Genomic DNA, 22,197 nt, shown 5'->3' with positions numbered 1-22,197 from the left:
AGTCCAGAACGACAGGGCGTAGGTTTAGGGTGAGAGGGGCAAGATGTAAAAGAGATCTAAGGGGCAACGTTTTCGCACAGAGGGCGGTACGTGTATGGAATGAGCTGCCAGAGGAAGTGGTGGAGGCTGATACAATTGCAACATTTAAGAGGCATTTGGATGGGAATATGAATAGGAAGGGTTTAGAGGGATATGGGCCGGGTGCTGGCAGGTGGGACTAGATTGGGTTGGGATATCTGGTCAGCATGGATGGGTTGGACCGAAGGGTCTGTTTCCGTGCTGTACATCTCTATGAGTCTATGACATCATCCTCTCCAAGTAAGTAATAGAGGGCACATCATTACAGAAGGCATACTCTCAGCCTCTCACTAAAAATGCCCACCGAGAAATAAAACCAGTCCAGCCACCACAGCGATCTCTGCAAAACCGGGGGATAAAAGGAGGCGTGCATTTGTATAGAGCTTTGCACATCCATGTTTGTAGCCAACGAGAGACCTCTGAAGTAATGACAGTCATCGCTGGAGGACACTTGAGGCCCTGGGGCTAGACCCCCACTACGAGTGGGCAGGGGAGCGTCTGTCTCTGAGCAGCCCGTTGCCAAGATAGGAAGTGTGCTCCCAGGTCATCAGGAACCTGAAGGCCTCATGGCTGTGGGCAACCTTTCCCAGACCTGAAGCTGACAGGCTAGGTCTGGAAATTGTTGGACTACAGTCATCAACGTTCCTGAGAAGGGCAGGGCCTGAAAACTGTAACCTTCCATAGCTCAGGCCTAATAAGTGAGAACCTTTTTTTTAGTTTCAACATGAGTAGCCAAAAACGGTCAACCCACCAGGCGGCACGTGTGGGGAGAGCAGCAATCAAAGCTTCAGGTCAATGACCTTTTACTCAGAAGGGAGAAAAGTTAAAAATGTAATAGGTTCTGAATGAGAGATTAGACTGGGGAGAAACGCACAACGCAGCAAAAATGTTTGTGATTGATGGGTCAGAGGAGAGAGATTAAACAACAAGAGAGTTGGTGGCAAAATGCAAAAGGGGTTGGTACTAGACAAAAAGAAACGAGGTAAAAAACAGATGCTGGAAACCAGATTCTGGATCAGAGGTGCTGGAAGAGCACAGCAGTTCAGGCAGCATCCAAGGAGCAGTGAAATCGACGTTTCGGGCAAAAGCCCTTCATCAGGAATAAAGGCAGTGAGCCTGAAACGTGCAGAGATAAGCTAGAGGAGGGTGGGGGTGGGGAGAAAGTAGCATAGAGTGCAATAGGTGAGTGGGGGAGGGAATGAAGGTGATAGGTCAGGGAGGAGAGGGTGGAGTAGGTAGGTGGAAAAGGAGATAGGCAGGTAGGACAAGTCCGGACAAGTCATAGGGACAGTGCTGAGCTGGAAGTTTGGAACTAGGGTGAGGTGGGAGGAAGGGAAATGAGGAAACTGTTGAAGTCCACATTGATGTCCTGGGGTTGAAGTGTCCCTTGGATGCTGCCTGAACTGTTGTGCTCTTCCAGCACCACTGATCCAGAAAAAAACAAGTAGTGCGTCTTGAGGAGGGAATGGCAGACTGACAAATAGATTCCTTCCGAAAGCCAAAAAACAAGCATATAACCAAATACCTGCACAGAACAGGAGGCAGAATGAGGAGGTACCTAAAATTGGTGAACTCTGTATCCATGCAGAGAATGTTTAAGTGCCTAATTGAAACACGAGGTTTTAATTCCAGTTAGTTTAATTAATCTTTCTCTGAGAACTAGCAGGTTCAGCACATTCTCATTCTCAAATTCTTGATAAGTTTGACTTTCACAAGGATTGGATTCTGTCCAGATTTCTTTTGTTTCTCCTCTAAGCTAATCACACAGGAGATAGCAATATCTTTACTGATTGACCAACACGCACAGTAAGCCAATGTTTAAGCAGGACTCGATGATTGAGCATGTGCAAAAGCCTGAGGCTGAGGTTGAATTCCTAGCCAGATGAGCAATAAAAGCCATGGTCTGGAATTTGTACCCTCACAGGGATTAGGAATTTGGGGGGGGGGTGGAGTTTAAACATATCACCACAAGCCAACGTGCTGGTTCACCAGGACCATTTGACTCGAGGGATGGGGTGCAGGGAGTAGGGAGTGCAGCAGGACTCTCTGTCTGTCAGGGAGCCAAGTGAGCAACTTAACGCACAAGCAGAGAACTGCAGAAGCTGAAGATCTGAAATGAAAGCAGAGAATTTAGGCGGCACGGTGGCACAGTGGTTAGCGCTGCTGCCTCACAGCGCCAGAGACCCGGGTTCAATTCCTGCCTCTGTGTGGAGTGTGCACATTCTCCCCGTGTCTGCGTGGGTTTGCTCCAGTTTCCTCCCACAGTCCAAAAATGTGCAGGTTAGGTGAATTGGCCAGGCTAAATTGCCCGTAGTGTTAGATGAAGGGGTAAATGTAGGGGAATGGGTCTGGGTGGGTTGCTCTTCGGAGGGTCGGTGTGAACTTGTTGAGCTGAAGTAATCTAATCTAACTGCGGCTAGGTAAAGGTGATTTATATGCTGAAGACAGGGTGGGGTGAAAAAGAGTGTGGTGGAGACAGCGGTGGAGTGGGGGAGAGAATGATGGACAGTTCGGCAGACAAAGGGATGGATAACGGTAGGCCAGGGTGGAAGAAGAGCTGTTAATGGGGTCTATGATTCGGTGGTAATGGTTTGGCTATGCTGAAAGCAGTCCATGCCATGGCAGGGCCTGGGGGCGTGTGGTAAAGGACGTACAGGATGGTGTTCAGGCCCTAAAATGATTGAACCCAGTATTGAGAGCAGAAGGCTGCAGGGTCCCCAGGTGGAGCACTGAGCCTCGCTGGAGCACTGCAGCAGGGCCTGAGACACAGACGTTGGCCGGGGAACAGACGGCTTGGGGTCGTTTTTATGGACAGGAGTTTATCCTTGCTGCCTCCTCTTCATGCTTGTCTCAATAAATTCTTTACAGCCATTCTATTCTGGTCCCTTGTGAATGACACACCACCTTTGTTGGCAATAACATCAATTGTGTAAGGAATTCCTTCCTCTCAATTAATCTGTTCCTCATAACAACAGTGATCACAATTCAAAAGTACACCATTGGATGATGAATGTTTTGCAAAGCCCGGAGATTGTGAAGGGTGCTATACAAATGCAAGTCTTTCTTTCCTTTTTTTTAACCCCTCCTTTAAGTTTGAAGACAAAGTGCCCTCAAAAACACTGTGGTTCAGTGACAACATTAGTCAGATGCTTCTCATGTGAACAGTGTGTATATGTGCCAGGCAATTACCATCTCCAATAAGACAGAATCTAACCATCCCTCCATGACATTTAATTATGTCTGCTGAAACCCCCACTGACAACTTACCATTGACCAGAAACTCAGTTGGACTCACCACATAAACATAGTGGCTGCAAGAGCAGGTCAGAGGCTCAGAACACTGCAGTGAGCTCCTGAATTCCCAAAGCATATCCACCATCTACAAGGCACAAGTCAGGAGTCTGATGGAATACTCCCCCCTTGCCTGGATAGATACAGCTCCAACAACACCCATGAAGCTTGACACCATCTAGGGCAAAGCAACCCACTTGATTGGCACCACAGGTGACTCAGTGGTTAGCACTGCTGCCTCACAGTGCCGGGGATCCGGGTTCGATTCCAGCCTCGGGTCACTGTCTGTCTGGAGCCTGTACGTTCTCACCATGTCCGCGTGGGTTTCCTCGAATTTTCCACAGTCCAAAGATGTACGGGTGAGGTGGATTGGCCATGGTGGATAAGACAGGGTGGGACAGGGTGGGATGCTCTGCAGAGGATCAGTGTGGACTTGGAAGGTAAGGAACCAGCAAGTCAGGCAGCCCCACTGGGAGAGGTGGGCATCGCCAAGGCAACAGGAAGTGGAGCTGTCAATAGGGGTAGGCATTTATTTATGTGGGACAAACCATGACAAAGTCTTGTGGAGGCTGGATGGGGGCTGACCTTCCCTGCACCTTTAGCTGTGATAGTCCATATTCACCCCCCTGACTGCCCCCAACCCCTCCCTTCAGCTGTTGCAGTGTTGGGGGTGGGGGGCTGCAGGGAGGGTGGGGTGCTACTCGCCATTGAGCTCTCAGTCTTTACCCCGCACACAATGCCAATGTGCCCTCTAAACCAAACTTGACTGGGACCGCAATCAGCCACAGTGAAAACAGAATGTGCTGGAGGAACCCAGCAGGATGCTGCTGAGAGGGAAAGGGAGTTGTTTTTTTTGCGTCCGATAATGATTATTTTCCTGGTACTTAGCTTCATTGATTATCCCCCTCAAGGAGAGTGCCCAGACCAATTCCTGGGATGGCAGGACTGAAATATGTAAAGACACTGAATTGGGCCAGACCATACTGGACATCTCGTAGAAATCTATAAAATTGGACTAGGACTGGAGAGGGTAAATATAGGAAGGATGTTCCAGAAGTTTGGGGATTCCAGATCCCAGGCTAACAGTTGCCGTAGTTGCAGGTTCGTTCGCTGAGCTGCATGATTCTCATTCCCTGTCTTGGTGACATCTTCAGTGTTCCGGTGCTCCTGTGCAGTGCTGGGTAGGCCATTTAGGGTTGTGATGAGGAGAAGTCTCTTCACCCAGACAGTGGCGAGTTTGTGGAATTCTCTGCCACAGAAAGTGGTCAAGACCGAAACATTGAATGGAAATCATAAAGGAATTAGATATAGTTCTTACGGCTAAAAGGAATAAAGGGTAGGTGGCGAAGGTAGGAACAGTTGAATCTTCAGCCATGATCATACTGAATGGCAATTCAGACTCAAAGGGCTGAATGGCCTACTCCTGCTCCTGTTGTCTATGTTTCTATGGCGCAGGCAGCCAATCTGGACATGGGAAAGTCCTCTGACTTGCAGGACTTGCCCATCCCCCCTCCATTTCCCAGGTTTCCAGCCACAGCCTATCCAGATGGTGGATAAGGAGAAGGTCAAAACTGGTGAACCCATACAGCTGTGCAAAATCACTGAATATTCTGATGCACTATTACACTTTATTTGAACCAGTCAACTTCGGATTTGGGTTAACCGCCCCTTGAAAGGGGAAAGTCGTCAAGAAGCCTGTCAGAAAGCAACCTGTCCCCTTTAAAGCTTAGTATCTCCGTGTCATTGTGTGAAAGCCACTGTGTAAACCACTGCACCCAGCAGGAGTGAGCCAGGCCCCTGTATAGAAATTCCAATCAACCTGCTCCAACAAGTTAGTACACACCTCGGTACCAGTTCAGATTTGAACAAAGCCTCCTGGCCCAGAGTTAGGGACACTCCCACTGCACCACAATAGCTCTTGGAGCCCTTGTAAGCAGACACAAAGAGAACTAATCAATCAATATCTATTACTTGTTCACCCACACCCTAAGTCTTAACCTCATGGCACCAACACTAACATAGCTGGCTGGCTGACAGAAAATTTAACGCTTTAGTGACTGCCCCTTTTGTTCGTTGTGGTGTTATTCACATAGCTGTGTGCCATCAGCTTTCTGTAACACGTTCCTTGTGGTTGTATTTAACCAGCCAAAAGGCAAGGAAGGCAAGGCCATTCCCTTCTGTCCCACTGGTCGTCATAAGCTGAATGGTATTTTCTGTACCTAAGCTGGCTCTATGCACAGAGTCAGTGATTTAGCACTTTGGGTGTGCAGCCTATTTAAGCAAGGTGAAAATGTGTTGCTGGTTAAAGCACAGCACGTTAGGCAGCATCCAAGGAATAGGAAATTCAACGTTTCGGGCATAAGCCCTTCCTATTTCTTGGATGCTGCCTGGCCTGCTGTGCTTTAACCAGCAACACATTTTCAGCTGTGATCTCCAGCATCTGCAGACCTCATTTTTTACCCTATTTAAGCAAGGACCAAGTATAAATGGCCCTGATTTTTAAGAGCCAGAGTCATACAGCATGAAAAGAGACCTTTCGGCCCAACTTGTCCTTGCTGACTAGATTTCCTAAACTCAGCGAGTTCCATTTGTTTGTGTTTGGCCCACATCCCTCCAAACCCTTCCTATTCATGTACCCATCCAGATGCCTTTTAAATGTAATTGTACCAGCCTCCACCACTTCCTCTGGCAGCTCATTCCATACACGTACCACCCTCTGTGTGAAAGAGTTACCCCTCAGCTCCTTTTTCAACCTTTCCCCTCTCATCTTAAACCTATGCCCTCTAGTTTTGGACTCCCCACCACCCCCACAATCCAGGGAAAAGACCCTGGCTATTCACCCTATCCACCATTTAACTGGGGGAAATAGGCAGATGGATGGGAAAATCTCCCTGTTTAATTATCAGCAGAGACGAAGAAACCTGAGGGAGAGTGTAACGGGATATGTTAAGGCGAAGAGCGAGCAGAGAAGGACTGTGCGGGACACAAACGCTGACATTGACCAGTCAGTCAGGCTGAATCGCCCGTTCCTGAGCTGGTGACAAGACGCCTGGCCAGAAGCAGTCACAAAGGTCAACACCAGATACCTTACGGTTCCCCTTCCAACTGGTGTCCAGCTTGAGGCATTTGCTGACTTTGCGGAGTACAGAAACGGCTGACTCTGTGGAAAATGGACTGAGTGAGGGACGGAGGAAAGGTTTCATTAAGGAATCACATGTTGCCTTTCTGAAAAGATAAACAGAGTCTTTGGCTTGAACCTCACCCAGAAACCCACCATTAAATCTCAAACACTGCGTTAATGCTTAGCAAACGACTGTAATATCTAATCCACAGTTGCGAAGACCCATGGTTTTAGTTTGATTAAACACTCCCACGTGGATTGCGTAATATAAGTGTTAGAACAGAAATTAATCCCAGCTAAAATAGAAATTTTGGCTTGTTGTCAACAGGAAGAATCAGAACATAATAGCATGAAAGGGTAGCACAGTGGTTAGCACCGCTGCCTCTCAGTGCCAGGGACCTGGGTTCAATTCCAGCCTCAGGTGTCTGTCAATGGGCAGTTTACACTTTCTCCCTCCCATAGTCACAAAGATGTGTAAGTTAGGCAGATTGCCCTGTGCTAAATTTCCTGTAGTGTGCAGGACAGGTAGGTCAGCCGTGGGGGGATACAGGGGTGGGCTGGGTTTGGGTTGGTGTGGGCTAATGAACTACTTCTGCACTGTAGGGATTCTATGGAATGATGGCTCCTCAGTATGAGGCAGGAACGTTGTGTGGGCAAATGTTTTGATGAAGGCTCACTGGAAAACTGTATTTTTTTGTCTCCACTGATGCCTGCCAGATCTGCTGAGTTTCTCCAGCAATTTCTGATTTCTTTTCCAAAACCATTAGTCAGAGGGAAATGGGTCTGGGTGGGTTGCTCTTCGGAGGGTCGGTGTGGACTGGTTGGGCTGAAGGGCCTGTTTCCACACTGTAGGGAATCAAATCTAATCTAATCTAGTATTTTCTCATCGGGATGACCTCCTCATCCTGGCAATGAGGGAACCCCAGGTTTGACTCCAGGATGCAATTTTGCCCCCTATTGCCTGCCTGCCAAGAAATGGGAACTTCCAGGGGGCTGAAGCCTGAACTGGGCCTTAAGCTAAGTGTTTCATCCAATTAGGCAGAGCCAAGATTTGATTTGATTTGATATGATTTATTGTCATGTGTAAGCAAGGACATACAGATCATAGGGTGAAAAAAAACCTTAGAGGCGTACAGATGATGTCTCACAGCGAGTGCATTATGTAAGATCAATGTTAGCATATAGGAATGGTAAGGGCGGTCCATGTTCGAAAGACACAAAATGGCCAACAAGGATTAAACAGAATAAAACAGCCCACTACGGCATTAAGACACCAAAGAGCTGACAAAGAGCAGCAGAATTATACAGCCTGCTCCCAGCATTTGAGTGAAATATGATAGTACCTTTGAACATGGCTACTCCAAGGTGAACAAGGGGCCAGATAAGCAACCATCCGAGTCAGTTTCATAAAAGGATGCCTAAGGATAGACAGGTCATTGATTCCAGCCTCATTAGGGAAAGGATGTTGTCGTGCAAAGTGAACAGCACCAGTTAGAACAAAGGATGACAATCTCATTCCATAAAACAGCCAGCCTAACTCACTAAGCAGCTCTGAAAACAGCAGCTAAAGTTATTTTGTAGTAATTGGTTGTTTCTTTGAAGTTATCCACAATATTAGGAAATAGGTTCTAGTTAAAGATTCTTCGGATAATCATAGAGATAGATTTCAACATTAGTATAGATACACGTATAACCAAAGTTTAACAGAAGCATTAGGGGAAAAACAGTTAATGAGAAAGTTAATTAGTCTCAGGAAATGCTCTCCTTATCTATTAAAAAATGCCTGGTATGCCACAAACAAAAATAGATTGCTTGCAAATTATTAGTTACAAAGTGATAACAGTAGAAATAGCTCTATAACTTTATACCTTATAACTAACTTTATAGCAGAAAATAATATTACAAATCTTATAGCAATTAATTAAAAACAACTGTCTTTTGTATTTTTTATAGAAATTGGGACTGTGGAAAACAGAAAGGAAATAACTGGATTTGCTAGAGATAGCGCTTAGACTACAATGAATGATAGAATTCAAGCAGTCCTCTGAAATAAGCAAGCCTGGGACTGACCAGAAGAGTATAACCAGTAACTTTGGAATGTGAATTAATAGGATGCATGGGAACCTGAGGCTGTCCATAGGAATGTCTATCATTGATTCGGTGCTTCGCAGGATTGGGTGTACAGAATAAGATGGAAGGACACAGTGACCATACTGTGTGTGACTTCTGTGACACACAATGTATAGTGTTTGGACCAGGCTGCTGGTGTTGATGGAAGCAAGTACAATTTTGTCATTTAAGAAACATTTAGACAGGTACATGAATGGGATAGATTTAGTGATTAGATATTTGGACCAAATGGGATATATTACATACATTGAATGGGATTAGATATATGGACAAAATGGGACTGGATAAATTGTATTAACTGGGCAGCATGGATATGGTATAGACCTCTATGAGTCCTTCACTTCAGAAAGCAAACCTTCAGGCCTGCAGGCAATACTAGAGGCTGATTTCATTTACATTTTCACACACGGAACCTTTATCCTGTGGAGATAATGTATTATTGGAATCTTTACTAACTCACTCACCAGCTCATTATATTCATCAATACTAGGTTCCCGTTCATTCATTCATTCATTCATAACCCTTTACTAAGCCATTGCTTAGATTAGATTCCCTCCGGTATGAAAACAGGCCCTTCGGCTCAACAAGTCCACACTGCCCCTCCAAAGAGTGACTCATCCAGACCCATTCCCCTACCACATATTTACCACTGTGGGCAATTTACCATGGCCAATTCACCTGACCTGCATACCTTTGGATTGTGGGAGGAAACTGGAGCACCCGGGCAGGAATTGAACCCGGATCCCTGGCGCTACTATAACGCAATTTCATTCATTCATAAAACCACATTTAGTAGAGCATTTTCCTATTATAACATAGACTAAAATTAAAATATTCTATTCAACTCCTTTGTCTTAACCCCTCAGCGGGCCTATTTCTACATTAAAAGCTACCTCTGAATAGCTGTCAATATCACAAACAATACCATTCCCCACCAAGTCTCCTCAAATTATTATCATATTAATCAGCCCTTCCCAACCATCTCTCCAACCTGAATAGATTACAGAACAGTTTGACACTGGACTCCTTTGGCTATAAATTCTGTGAGCTTGATCTTAACCTCCACAGGAGCAGCGCTCCGAAAGCTACTGCTTCCAAATAAACCTGTTGCAGTATAACCTGGTATTGTGTGATTTTTAAATTTGTCCACCCCATCCAACACTGGTACCTGCAAATCACTCCAATTAGTCTGCAACTTTTAACTGGGCTGCTATCCCTTTAAGTAACTAATTGTCAAAACAGCACTTAAATGAAGCTGCACGAATGAATGAAACTCAAACAGGCAAATCAAAACAAATCTCACAACCCAGCTCTTGTAATCAGTTTAATATCCTTTAATCTTTTATTAAGTGCAGATATAATTTCTATTATTTAGGGTATATAGACCTAGTTCTTTTACTAACATTTACTAACTTGATAAACAAAAGGTCTAACGCCTCTTAATAATGCAAGCAGACCGGACAGACACTCTTATAATAGGAGATGTTTCCTCCAGCATTTATAGTGGTTTGTCTCTGCCGCTTCCGGTTGTCAGTTCCAGCTGTCTGCTGCAGTGGTCGGTATATTGAGTCCAGGTCGATGTGCTTATTGGTAGAATCTGTGGATGAGTGCCATGCCTCTAGGAATTCCCTGGCTGTTCTCTGTTTGGCTTGTCCTATAATAGTAGTGTTGTCCCAGTCGAACTCATGTTGCTTGTCATCTGCGTGTGTGGCTACTAAGGATAGCTGGTCGTGTCATTTCGTGGCTAGTTGGTGTTCATGGATGTGGATCATTAGCGGTCTTCCTGTTTGTCTTACGTAGTGTTTTGTGCCGTCCTTGCATGGGACTTTGTATACTACGTTGGTTTTGCTCATGCTGGGTATCGGGTCCTTCATCCTGGTGAGTTGTTGTCTGAGAGTGACTGTTGGTTTGTGTGCTGTTATGAGTCCTAGTGGTCGCAGCAGTCTGGCTGTCAGTTTGGAAATGCTCCTGATGTATGGTAGTGTGGCTAGTCCTTTGGGTTGCGGCATCTCCTCGTTCCGATTTCTTTCCCTTAGGCATTTGTTGATGAAATTGCGCGGGTATCCGTTTTTGGCGAATACATTGTAGAGGTGTTCTTCTTCCTCTTTTTGCAGTTCTGGTGTGCTGCAGTGTGTTGTGGCCCTTTTGAATAGTGTCTTGATGCAACTTCTTTTGTGTGTGTTGGGGTGGTTGCTTTCATTGTTTAGGACTTGGTCTGTGTGTGTGGCTTTCCTATATACCTTTGTGGTGAATTCTCCGTTAGGTGTTCTCTGTACCATCATGTCTAGGAATGGGAGTTGGTTGTCCTTGCCTTTCTCTCTAGTGAATTGGATTCCTGTGAGTGTGGCGTTGATGATCCGGTGTGTTCTCTATTTTTAATGATTACAAAGGTGTCATCCACATATCTGACCCAGAGTTTGGATTGCATTTGTGGTAAGACTGTTTGTTCTAATCTTTGCATTACAGCTTCCGCTATGAGTCCACAGATGGGTGAGCCCATGGGTGTGCCGTTGATTTGTTCATATATTTGGTTGTTGAATGTGAAGTGTGTTGTGAGGCACAGGTCCAGTAGTTTGAGTATGCCGTCTTTGTTAATAGGTTCAGCGTCCTGTTGTCTGTTCTGTATGTCCAGCAGGTTGGATATTGTTTCTCTCGCTAGCGTTTTGTCGATAGAGGTGACCAATGCCGTTACATCGAATGAGACCATAGTTTCTTCCTTGTTTATGTGTATATTTCTGATGATGTCCAAGAATTCCTGTGTTGACTGTGTAGAGCATCTGGATCCGCTGATCAGGTGTTTCAGTTTGTGTGATGGTGTCCCTGGTAGCAATACGATGGGTCTGAGTGGGATGTCTAGTTTGTGCACTTTAGAATCTGGGGGTGGTGTTGCTTTCAGGTTTCATTCTCTGTAGACCAAACCTGGTTATCTGTCCGTTTTTTGTAGGTTTCTCAGTGTGTTGTTTATCCTATTGGTGAGCTGTGGGGTGGGGTCAAACTCCCTCTTTTGGTAGGTGTTGGTATCTGCAAGTAGTTGTTGTGCTTTCTGGATGTATTCTGCTTTGTCCAGGATGACCGTCATTCTGTCTTTGTCTGCTGAAGTATGATTATGTTCTTATCATTTCTTAATGCTTTTAGTGCTTCCCTCTCCTTGGTGTTGAGGTTATGTGTTTGTCTTTTCCTTGTTATCAGAGGTACAATACTTTGTCCCACTGTTTGTTGTGTCTCTTCTGTCAGTCCTTTGTTCCTGAGTATGCATTCTAGTGCTGCTAGGAAGTCTGCTGTCTTAGCGTCCCTGTGGTTGTAGTTGGGTCCCTTGGCCAGTATTGTTCTTTCCATGTCTGTGAGCTGTCTGTGGGAGAGGTTTCTAGCCCATGAGTGTGTTGTGGTGTCCTCTCCGTTGTGTGTTAGTTTGGCCATTTTTTCTTTTAGTGCTTTTTTTTTGCGGTGTGTGGTCCTGTTCTGTCCTACGGTGACGGCCTGATCTATGGTCTGGGTCCATTCCTGATTGGTGGACAAGCCACACTACCAAAAATCAAAAACATTTCTGAACTGACAGCCAGACTACTGCGACCACTAGGACTCATAACAGCACACAAACCAACAGCCACTCTCAGACAACAACTCACCAGGAAGAAGGACCCGATACCCAACATGAGCAAAACCAATGTAGTGTACAAAATCCCATGCAAGGACTGCACAAACACTACATAGGGCCAACAGGAAGACAGCTAAAAACCCGCATCCATGAACACCAACTAGCCACGAAATGACACGACCAGCTATCCTTAGTAGCCACACACTCAGATGACAAGCAACATGAGTTCGACTGGGACAACACTACTATTATAGGGCAAGCCAAACAGAGAACAGCCAGGGAATTCCTAGAGGCATGGCACTCATCCACAGATTCAATCAATGAGCACATTGACCTGGACCCAATATACCGGCCACTGCAGCGGACAGCTGGAACTGACAACCGGAAGTGGCAGGTACACATCACTACAAATGCTGGAGGAAAGATCACAGAAGTGCTTCACAGGAGGCTCCCAAGCACTGAGGATGTCACCTAGACAGGGGACAAAACGTCTGCAACACAAATTCCCAGCTTGGCGAACAGAACCACAACAACATATATATATGTGATGGAATTTATATATATTTATATATTCATATTATACGAACTGTATTTCAGAATTCCATTGAACTTGTTATACTGAAATGGCTGAATAAAGAGGCTGTTTTTGCCACTCACTGATTTTGATCGTTATTTGAACACAATCCGGCTATCCTTAATTGGGATGTGACGGCCTAGTGGTATTATCACTGGATTATTGACCCAGGTAATATTCTGGGGATCTGGGTTCAAAACCTGCCATGGCGAAAGTTGAGTTCAATTGAGAAATGGAAATCTGAATTAAAAGTCTGATGATGACCATGAATCAGTTGTCAATTGCTGGAAAAACCCACCTGGTTTGCTAATGTCCTCTAGGGAAGGGAGCTGCCATCCTTACCCGCTCTGGACAATAAGTGACTCCAGAGCCACAGTTGCCCTCTGGGAAATAAATACTGGACCCAGCTGGTGTTGCCGTCATCCTGTGAATGAGAAAAGAAATTATCTTGGTATCTATATTGTAGCTAACCACTTTATCTCATTTAACTAAAGTGATTTCCGGCAATAGTTGTTTAATAAACTAATGATTATCTTGTTTAAAGCCCAGAGTGGCGCTGCTGCTCTTTCTTTTAAGTTGAAAGTTTCAATATCAAGATGGGAGTTACATCCAAGCTTCTAGTTCATGGATCAGTCTGACGACACACTGATGTTAGGGGGTCATGGCATAGGGCTGAAGCATTCACAACAGTCTTCAGCCAGAAGTGCTGAGTGGATGATCCATCTCTGCCTCCTCCTCACTCTCCTCAGATGCTAGTCTTCAACCAACTCAATTCACTCCACATGATATCAAGGAAAGACCGAAGGCACTCGACACTGCACAAAGGCTGACAACGTTCTGGCAGTCATACTGAAGACCTGTGCTCCAGAACTAACCAACCTGTTCCATTACAGTTGCAGCACATTCGGCAATGTGGAAAATTGCCCTGGAACGTTCTGAGCAAAGCAAAACAAATCGACCACAACCAAATATAATCCTGCCAATCCACTCTCAATCATCGGCAAAACGGTGAAAGGTGTCCTCAACTGTGTTCTCGAGGCAGCCCTTCCTCAGCAATAACCTGCACAGCTTGGGTTCCACCAGGGCCACTCAACTCTTGACCTCATTACTCCGTGCAAACATGGACAAAACAACTGAATTCCAGAGGGGGAGGTGAGAGTGACTGCCTTTGACAGCAAGGCTGTATTAAGGATCTGTAATAAAGCTAAAGTCAATATGACGCAGGGTAAACTCTCCACTTTTTGAATCACGCCCAGTACAAAAGAAGATTGTTACTGGATGCCACTTGGCTCAGCCTCAGGACATCGGTGCAGAAGTTCCTTAGGCTAGATACTTTTGTAATCAATCTGTTCAGAGACAATATTACGCACCTCTGGAGCAGGTGGAGCTCCCATCCAGGCCTACTATCTCTGAGGTAGGAACAGTATCACTATGCCACCTTGGGGTAGAGTCCTAGGCCCAACCATCATCAATTGCTTCATCAATGACCTCCCCTCCACCTTAATGTCAAAACAGAGGGTGTTTGCTAATGATTGCAAAATGTTCAGTGCCATGCAAAAAGACCTGGACAACATTTAATCTTGGACTGATAAGTGGCTAGTTACATTGATGCCACACAAATGCCAGGCAATGATTGCCTTTTAGTGAAAGAGAAACTAATCACCACCCCTTGATATTCAGTGATATTACCATCACTGAATCCCTCACTATCAACATCCTGGAGGTTACCATTGACCACATCCTGAACAGGACTCTCCAATATATAAATGCTGTGGCTACAAGAGCAGGTCAGAGGCTGAGAATCCTGCAGCAAGTAACTCACCCCCTGACTCCCCAAAGCCTGTCCACCACCTACAAAGCACAAGTCAGGAGTGCGATGGAGTACTCCCCACTTGCCTGGATGGGTGCAGCTGCAACAACACTCAGGAAGCTTGACACCATCAGGGTCAAAGCACTTGATTGGCACCACATCCAACATCTTCAACATTGACTCCCTTCACTGCTGACCCACAATAACAATAAGGTACACTCAAGCCACTCACCACAGTGACTCATTCACCTTGACACAGCTTCCAGACTGATTAAATTAGATTCCTGAAGAAGAGCTCATGCCCGAAACATCGATTCTCCTGCTCCTTGGATGTTGCCTGACCTGCTGCGCTTTTCCAGCAACACATTTTCAGCTCTGATCTCCATTATCTGCAGTCCTCACTTTCTCCCTGATTAAATTAGATTCCCTACAGTGTGGAAACAGGCCCTTCAGCCCAACCAGTCCACACTGACCCTCCAAAGAGTAACCCACCCAGATCCATTTCTCTCTGACTAATGCATATAACATTATGGACAATTTAGCATGGCCAATTCACCAAATCTGCACATCTTTGGGCTGTGGGAGGAAACCAAAGCACCCGGAGGAAACCCACGCAGACACGGGGAGAATGTGCAAACTTCACACAGACAGGCGCCTGAACCTGGAATCGACCCTGTGACCCTGGTGCTGTGGGGCAGCAGTGCTAACCACTGAGCTGGCTGCTGACCCCTACAGGACAGGTGCAGCAAGTGCAAGGAAATACTACCATCTGCAATAAAAAAAACCCAGAAGAACTGCGGATGCTGTAAAATCAAGAACAAAAACGGAAGTTGCTGGACTTCCTGTTCTGAGGAAGGGTCACCGGACCCGAAATATTCACTTTGACTTTTCCTCACAGAAGCAGTCCGACCTGCGGAGATTTTCCAGCAACTTCTGTTTTTGTTCCACCGTCTGCAAGTCTCCATCCAAGCCACCTAACTGTCCTGACCTGGAAATGTATTGCACTTGCTTCACTGTCACTGGGTCACAACCTGAGCATTCCTTTCCCAACAGCACTGTGTATGTTAGCACACTTCAAGGACTGCAGCAGGTTCAAGAGGCAGCTTTCTACCACCTCCTCCAGGCGACGGGCAATAATTAGTGGCCTAGTTTGTGATGCCCACAATCCATGAAAAGAAATCTTTAGAGAAAGAGAGAGTGAGAGAGAGAGAGAGAGAGAGAGAATCTTAAAATTAGAGTGAGACCATTCAAGTTTGTTGTCAGCAGGGATTTATTCTTGCAGAATGTTCATGGAAATTTGCAATTTTCTTTAAACTTACTGAAGGACAGTTGAAAGGTCAAAACTGTGATTTGTGTTCAACCAAGGTTGGAGCTCCTTAGTAAGATGTGAAAAAAAAATTACTAAGACATTCCCAATTGAGCAGGTCTCAATCCATCCCTCATTCTGCCTTCATTCTCACTCTGTTGCATGGGTTCCCCTGGTAACAACTGGATGTTTGTCAAGGCCTGAAGTGAGTGTGATTCCTATCGACTGTTGTGACATTCAGTGGGAACGTTTCACACAGCAGGGAAAGCCGATCTCTTTTCACATCTACACTTGGCAGTTGCTCATAAACTTAACCTGCCTTCCCATTGCGTGCGAGCTGTTGTCAAAACACTGTTGTGTCGTCTCCATGACTGAGGAAGTAATACCGACACTCCTGTAAAATTATCTTGCACAAAGATTATCAAAGTCCTGCATTAAACAAATAATCCCTTGCGTGACAAATAGCCAGAGTAAACCTCAAATGCCTCAAAAGGTATAAATGACCCGGTTTTATGATGCAAGTGCTGAGTTATTTGGTTGGTTTGAATTGAAGCTTGGTAAAGTGCAGGGTGCATCAAGTTACTCTAAGCCGATAGTAAACAATCCTGAGATCTGCTTCCCTTTTAGCGCTAACTGTTTTGAAATGGCAGCACTTGGAGCTCTCTGTGAGAGTCAGTTGGGTTTATGTACCTGTCCTAGCCTCAAGGCAGACACTGAAGTGCAGTACTGGGGGAGAGCTGCTCTATCGGGGGCGCTGCCTCTCTCAAGGAGATGCAAAATCGGGTCTCTTTTGCACTGAGATCATCTCTCAAAACGGGTTTTAAAATTGCCGGCATTAACATGTGTAATGTTAAATCCACTACACGATGTGTTTCCACTTCAGTCTAACTGGCTAATATCAAAACAGACCTCTTGTTTTCTGCATGAGTGGAGGATCGCCCATCTCAGCAGCTACAGGAAAGGGTTGACCTAGTGAGTCCAGAGGCCTTCAATTTGGTTATGGTGCAACGATTGCCATTCCTCCGGCCTGAGTATTTTGCTGTAGGAGGCAGCTTCATCATCTCTGATGTAATGGAGGTGATGGGTGGGCACCTCCTCGGAGGAGACGTTATGTACAGAAACGATCCCCTGAGACTAATGAATGTGCACGCCCCGGTGGTAAAGAGTGGCTGTCCTTTAGCAACTCCCGCTGTTGCTGGCAAGGTACAGTTCGGCCATTTTGGCTGGAAATCTGAACTGCATCATCGATGTGGCTGGACGAGCTGGAGGGGCTGACAGCAAAGCAGAGGCCATGTCCAGATTCCTGATAGAAATGGTTAAGAGTCACCAAGCCGCACATGGTCACAGCCAGATGGGTCTATCCGCTCAAGGAGAGATTTCTTGCTTGTGTCCCGAGCGTTCTTGGTCAGATCCAGTAATGTCAAGCCAGTGTTCTTATCTGACCGCTGCCTCCTGCTGGCCATTTGTCACCTACAGGATGACCAGCAGGCTGGCAAGGGAACGTGGAAGCTGAACATGAGGCTGTTGACCCCAGACAACACTGAGGACCTTAAAATGGATTACACAGGTCAGAAAACCATGTAGCCCCTCTTTGAGTCTCCAGTGGATGGGCAGGAAATGGTCAAGGGAAACATCAAGATGTTCTTTATCCTCAAAGCTGTTCAGAAGACGAGAGAGAGTCAAGGAAAATAGTCTAAACTTCAGAAAAGCATGTAGAACCTACGCCTGCTGCAGATGATGGCAGTCGATGTCAAAGACGATCTCCAGGAGCTGAACAGCCAGCGAGTCTCGCTGTTCACCTCAGAGGCCTCCACGATAATCTCCCAGTCGTGGGTTCTCACTGTGGAGCAGAACTTCTTCCAGAGTTGCACAAGGAGAGCTCTGTGCTCAGCGGCCTGAAGGAAGAAGATGGCTCCGTAATGTCATCTCAGTCTGACATCCTGAGGATCAGCAAATCCTTCCATGCCAGTCTGTATGACTCGAAGCCAATCGACAATGCAGCCTTCCAGTCGTTCCTGTCCTCTATCACGGAGGTCTTGGACAACAACATGAGGAATAGGCTGGACCAGCCGCTACCTCTGGATGAGCTGACCAAAGCCCTCAGGTCCTTTGAAAAGAATAAAACTCCCAGAAGCAATGGCCTCCCAGTTGAGTTGTATTCCGCTCTGTGGGACTTGATTGGCCGGGACCTGCTGGAGGTGTATGTCAGTATGCTTCTGGCAGGTACCGTGAGTGAATCCATGAGGAAAGGCATCATCACCCTCATCTATGGGAGGAAAGGGAGAAATTGGTGACCAATCTCACTGCTGAACACAGATTACAAAATCGTGTCTAAAGCCATTGCCAGCCGGGGAAGGTCTGCTCTGGGATCAGTCATTCACTCTGACCAATTCTGTGCTGTACTGGGCAGGACAATCTCTGAGATTCTCACTCTCCTCAGGAATGTGATCGCCTGTGTGCAGGACAGGAAGGGTAGAAGCCTGCTTCATCAGCCTGGATTAGGAGACGTAATCTGACAGGATATCGCACTCCTACTTTTGGGATGTACTCTTCAAACTGGGCTTAGGGAACGGAATTGGATCGGATTGCTCTACACCAACATTGTTAGGGAAGTCTCAGTTGATGGGTAGGAATCGGAAAGCTTCTCAATCAGATCCAGAGGTTAGGCAGGGCTGTCCACTCTTGCCTGCCTTGTTTGTGTGCTGTATAGAGCCTTTTGTTGAATCGATCAGGAAGGCTGTGAGCCTGTCTGATAGAGGGATGACTATTCCAGGCAGTGGAATCCTGCAGGTCAATGTTTCCTTGGACAGGGATGATGTCACAGTGTTCTGCTCAGATCCACGAGCATCAGTGACTGGTTCAAACTGACTTCAGGTGTCGAGGTAAATTGATGCAAGAACAAGGCCGGGTTCTTTGAGAACTGGCCTGAGCGATCCTTTACCCCAACGCCACCCTCATCCTGATGGCTACGTTCGTGTGGCTGCAACAAGCTGTGTGTAGACCGTGGGTACGCAAACACCAAATATCACAACGTACTGAACACCCACCCGTCCCCGGTGTTGCAAAGGATGGTACTGGCCTTGGTGCCAGGGAACGCTCCATGTAGTTGGACCATTCTGTATCATCTGTGTTTCATGGAGAAATTTTCCAAGAAGAACAGCTCCATCAGAAAGTGGTCAGCACGTGGGGTCCTCAGAACCCTGCAGGAAAAGGAGAGGCTGGATCCTATCGAAGCCAGTGGATCCCCCTAGAGTGAGGTAGGTTGGGATGGTGGGGTGTGGTATTAGCTGGGGAGGATTTGGCCAAGTTCGAGAGCTGCATGAGGGGGTTGGGAAATGGGTTTTGGAGAGAAAGTGTGTGAGAGAGAGAGACAATAGACAATAGACACTAAGTGCAGGAGTAGGCCATTCTGCCCTTCAAACCAGCACCACCATTCATTATGATCATGGCTGATCATCCTCAATCAGTATCCTGTTCCTGCCTTATCCCCATAACCCTTGATTCCACTATCCTTAAGAACTCTATCCAACTCTTTCTTGAAAGTATCCAGAGACTTGGCCTCCACTGCCTTCTGGGACAGAGCATTCCATTCACCCACTACTCTCTGGGTGAAGAAGTTTCTCCTCAACTCTGTTCAAAATGGCCTACCCCTTATTTTTAAACTGTGTCCTCTGGTTCGGGACTCACCCATCAGTGGAAACATGATTCCTGCCTCCAGAGTGTCCAATCCTTGAATAATCTTATACATCTCAATCAGATCCCCTCTCAGCGTTCTGAACTCAAGGGTATACAAGCCCAGTCGCTGCAATCTTTCAACGCAAGATAGTTCCGCCATTCCGGGAATTGACCTCATGAACTTATGCTGCACTCCCTCAATAGCCAGAATGTCTTTCCTCAAATTTCCACAATACTCCAGGTGCAGTCTCACCAGGGCCCTGTACAGCTGCAGAAGAACCTCTTTGCTTCTATACTCAATCCCTCTTGTTATGAAGGCCAGCATGCTATTAGTTTGCTTCACTGCCTGCTGTACCTGCATGCTTGCTTTCATTGACTGATAGGAGAAAGTGAGGACTGCAGATGCTGGAGATCAGAGCTGAAAATGTGTTGCTGGAAAAGCGCAGCAGGTCAGGCAGCATCCAAGGAGCAGGAAAATCTACGTTTCGGGCATAAGCCTAAAGAAGGGATCATGCCCGAAACATCGATTCCCCTGCTCCTTGGATGCTGCCTGACCTGTTGCGCTTTTCCAGCAACACATTTTCAGCTTCATTGACTGATGTACACCTAGATCTCGTTGTACTGCCCCTTTACCTAACTTGACTCCATTGAGGTAGTAATCTGCCTTCCTGTTCTTGCCACCAAAGTGGATAACCACACATTTATCCACACTAAACTGCATCTGCCATGCATCTGTCCACACACCTAGCCTGTCCAGGTCATCCTGTATTCTCCTAACATCCTCCTCACATTTTACCCTGCCACCCAGCTTTGTGTCATCAGCAAATTTGCTAATATTACTTCCAATAACTTCATCTATATCATTACTGTAGAGAGAGAGAGAGAGAGAGAGAGACAGAAAGAGAGAGAAGGGACAAAAGAGAGATAGATATTATCTTTGAGGGGAGATTGTCACAGATGTGTAAAAGGCATTCACCTTGTATGCCCAATCCTTTCAAAAGCTTTGGAAAACAATAGGCTGCTGATTTCTGCCTACCTGCTCAAACCAGCTGGAATGGGATGTGATGGCTTATTCTTCAGCACAATACACTCGTTCATGAAATCAGTTGACTGTTAGTTATTCATTTGAGTATGGATGGCAAGCTGTTGGCTTCAATGTACACTGGGACAGCTGAGGGGCTGGCTGTGAAGCGATATAACCTCTGCAAACACTCCTGGAGGACAGAGAGGGGGGAGTGGCAGAGACAAAACCCTGCCCACGGACATGCCACATTTCAACAGTTGTGTAATAGACCTTTAGAGGTTTGATGAAGAAAGTACAGTTTCAGATGAAAAGACTGGATGTGAATGATTTAATGACTGCTCACAAATGATCCACGATCTATTTTGGTGGTAGTCTGCTCCCCGCTATAGAGTGAAGCCTGCATTGCCAACACTGAGACACACTCGAAAGCTCCACTGTCTACTCATTACTAAGAGGATGTCAGTATCCACCCATTCTCTTTAAATGCCTTCAAAATCTCTTCACTCCTCCAGACATACACAATCTTAAACACCCTCCCCGACACCCACAATCTCCGTTCCCCCTGTAGTGTTATCACTTAAAGAGTGATGTCTCTTTAAGAGATCACAGGGGAATGAGCACAGTACTCGGAGGTGGTTCTGTGACCACAGCGCACAGGTTCTCTGCTCTGGCATAGACTGTGTCTGGTGGAGATTACACTCTACATTATATATATATTATATATACAGCAGACTTTGTTTAACCACACCTTATAAACTGACATCCTGATAAAACAGCAAAAATTTGATCTTGTACCTCAAATACTCTGAATTTTACTGTATTATTCTGTCCAATTATTGTAGTTTAAATTTATTTACCTCAATGTTAATATTCAAACAGACCACTCAGTGTGGGTACAATTGCAATGTTTAAAAGACATTTGGATAAGTACATGATTGGGAAGGGTTTGGAGGGATATGGGCCAGGAGCAGGCAGGTGGGGCTAGTTTAGTTTGGGATTAGCATGGACTGGTTGGACCGAAGGGTCTGTTTCCATACTGTATGACTTCTGTCCACATCCATCAGGTTCCCAAACGAATCTAGTCCTACCTGCCTGCTCCTGGCCTATATCCCTCCAAACCTTTCCTGTTCATGTGCTTTCCCAAACGGCTTCCAAACTTCCGACTGTACCCGCATGCCCCACTTTCTCTGATTTGTCCAATCAAATGGCCGCATGCATTTCAAGTCAATTTCTCCTCACATACTGTGATGTCTGAGCAGTCAGTTGAGGGTGCAAGTGAGAAGTCTCTCTGCTGGTACGTTTTATTTAGGGCAAAGTTGCATTATTATTTAAGATGAGTCATGTTGTAAATGAAATATAGCAGTGTATATGTGTATACCCCTGCATTATGTTTCTATGACTTAGTGTGTAGACCTCTTTAATATTTGCTCAATTGCTACACTCCTAGTCCCATAGCTGTTGGTTAACAATAGGTTTACTGTATTAGATTAGCTCTTAATAAACCCAACAGAGAGTGCAGGGACCTCAGTTTTTATTATATTTTGGAAGCAGCAGAATTTTACTACATGGTATGCTTTTGGAATTTTAAGGATA

This window comes from Hemiscyllium ocellatum, chromosome 7, assembly GCF_020745735.1.
Source record: "Hemiscyllium ocellatum isolate sHemOce1 chromosome 7, sHemOce1.pat.X.cur, whole genome shotgun sequence".
NCBI lineage: Eukaryota > Metazoa > Chordata > Chondrichthyes > Orectolobiformes > Hemiscylliidae > Hemiscyllium > Hemiscyllium ocellatum.
The sequence above is the reverse complement of the archived record's forward strand: the minus strand, read 5'-3'. Positions refer to the sequence as shown.